Raw genomic sequence first — 2,470 nt, forward strand, 5'->3', positions numbered from 1 at the left:
ACAGGCACGCGCCACCATGCCCAGCTAATTTTTTGTAGTTTTAGTAGAGACGGGGTTTCACCATGTTGACCAGGATGGTCTTGATCTCTTGACCTTGTGATCCACCCACCTCGGCCTCCCAAAGTGCTGGGATTACAGGCTTGAGCCACCGCGCCCGGCCTTTACCAATAATTTTTAAAGCTAGCCTATTTATTAAAGATTTTACTGAAGTCACATAAACTTGAAAAGCATTTGACTAGTCTTTCCTTTTTTACGTTAAAGTATTTAAGCACTTTTATTTTTCTGTGAGCCAACTAATTAGAACGCTTTCATATATTTTCAGTAGTGAAACATGGTATACATAAGACATAAATACATAGACATCTTAGGCATGCCAATAGAAGTACATTTTATAGATCCATAAGATCTCCTTTTTCCTGTCTTAGACTTGCAAACTTTTGATAACCTGGTTTATTACTCTGGCAGTTGTCAGCTAAATAGACCTAAATCTGCATATTAAAGGAAACAGCTCTTAGGTGACACAGAAAAAAACTCTAGATGGTGCTAGAGGGAGATTAAAGATGAATGCCAGGTCAAACATAAAATTATAGAAATTTCTCATAAGACTGTATAAGGACACTATATTTAGATATTGACTACCTATCTTTTTTTTTCGTTTTAATTGCATTATTTTAATGCTGTATTTACTCCCATGCCATAAGTTTTTGTTTCTTCACTTTCTTCTGGGATATGTTTTTCTTCTGGGCAACCTGCTCTTCTGGTTTAGAAACAATCTGTTCCCTTTCAGTAAGGATCATCTCAGTGTAGCAGGGAGAGCTCATGTACGGGTTAATCCAACCATGAGCTCTGTAGGTCCCGCAGCGCCTCTAGGGTGCTTTGTTCACTTGGGTATGCTCAATGCCCAGAGAATGTACATCTAAACCCTTAAGTTTAGCATTATTCTGCAGTTTTAAGCATGTGCAGCAAAAATCCAGCACTCTTTGGGCTACCGGCCTTGTGTCCAGCCCCATTGCTTGGCCTGGGCACACCTGCCAACTCCACCATTGTAACATCAGAATGGTACGCACTGTTTCTGTAAAGTGACATCTTTCAGAAAAATGTGGAATACTTCACGAATGTGCTTGTCATCCTTGTGCAGGGGCCATGCCAGTCTTCTCTGTATCGTTTCAGTTTTAGTATATGTGCTGCCGAAGCAAGCACAACTACCTGTCTTTTAACTGGATTTTTCAGCCCTGGGCAGAGCCTACACTGGATCCTGGGCTTTCAAAAGGGAAAATTATTATGAGGCTAGACTATGTGATGCTTTTACAGTGCACTTAAAAAAATTTTTCTTTCCAAAGACATTTCTAAGTGTGTAAATTACGCTTTTTCTTAAAAACCCCCGAGAGCTTCTGTTGTAATAGCTATTAATGAAGAAAACAGAATTCAGTCAACTGAGAAGAAAAAAAACCTTTTGCTCAAAAAGACAAGGTCCTAGGAGAGAAATAAACAAAAACAAAAGCATGAAGGTCTTTTAGATACAAAGATGCACACATGCACACAAACATATATACATCTTTGATGTTAGCTTTTAATTAAACTGACTTTCAACCATTGAGCTTTTAAAAAATATTTTTCCTTCCCAGAGGCCTCTCAGCAGGAATGGACCCAATACCTCCCATTTTCAAGTTTACATGGTATCAAAAGGAGTAAGACAGATACACAAACAAGTGGATACACATTTTGGACAACACAAGGGGAAGTGCACTCAGACAAAACAGACTCAAAACCTGATCTCAACCAAAATGCAAAGTGGGTGTATGATCGAGCTCTATTGCTTTCCTTGGCGGTACCAGACAAATGGCTTAACAAGCCCAGATAGGAAAACAGTAGGCTCTGGCATTCGATCCAGTTAACTCCCCCATCCGCCCCTGATCTCTGTTCTTGCCCAGGGGTGAAAGGGACATGCACTTTTGTGCATGGGCCAGCCTTCAGGAGGGTCCCCAGGAAAAATCTCACTGCCAACTGCTGGGATCCTCCTGAAGACTGTCTTGTTGTAAGCCACTAGCCACTAAACGCGGCACCACCCCAGTCTCTCCTGGCTGTTTTGCTAAATTTTGTTCCTGGACCAAACTGAGGGTTGGGCTGCTATTTCTTGTGGCCCAATAATGAGATGCAGATCAACTGGGGAGGAAGAGAATTTTTATTTCTGTAACCAGTTACAGGGAGAAGGCCTGGAAATTATCACCAGACCAACTCAAAATTACAAAGTTTTCTAGAGCTTATAGACCTTCTAAGCTATATGTCTGTGTGTTAAGTGTGCATTCATCTAAAGACATAAGTGACTGGCTTATTTTTACCTATAACTAAGGTCTGAGTCCTGAAGACCTTCCTCTGGAGCCCCAGTAAATTTACTAATCTAAATGGGTCCAGGTGCTGAGGTGATTACCCTTATCTTGTCTCCTGCTAAATCACAGAGGTTTGGGGAGTT

At 40.9% G+C, this 2,470-nt stretch overlaps 1 protein-coding gene and 1 non-coding gene across 2 annotated transcripts in view; one reads left to right on the forward strand and one right to left on the reverse strand.

Moving 5' to 3' along the window:
• The window catches only part of SYAP1 (synapse associated protein 1), a 46,838-nt gene that overhangs the window by 17,993 nt on the left and 26,375 nt on the right, over positions 1-2,470 (forward strand). The window lies entirely within an intron of this gene.
• Positions 1,094-1,200, reverse strand: LOC119472533. The gene has a single exon (XR_005201680.1). It is a non-coding gene; the product is annotated as a U6 spliceosomal RNA (small nuclear RNA).

This window comes from Cebus imitator, unplaced genomic scaffold (genome assembly GCF_001604975.1).
Source record: "Cebus imitator isolate Cc_AM_T3 unplaced genomic scaffold, Cebus_imitator-1.0 Scaffold103, whole genome shotgun sequence".
Classification (NCBI taxonomy): Eukaryota; Metazoa; Chordata; class Mammalia; order Primates; family Cebidae; genus Cebus; species Cebus imitator.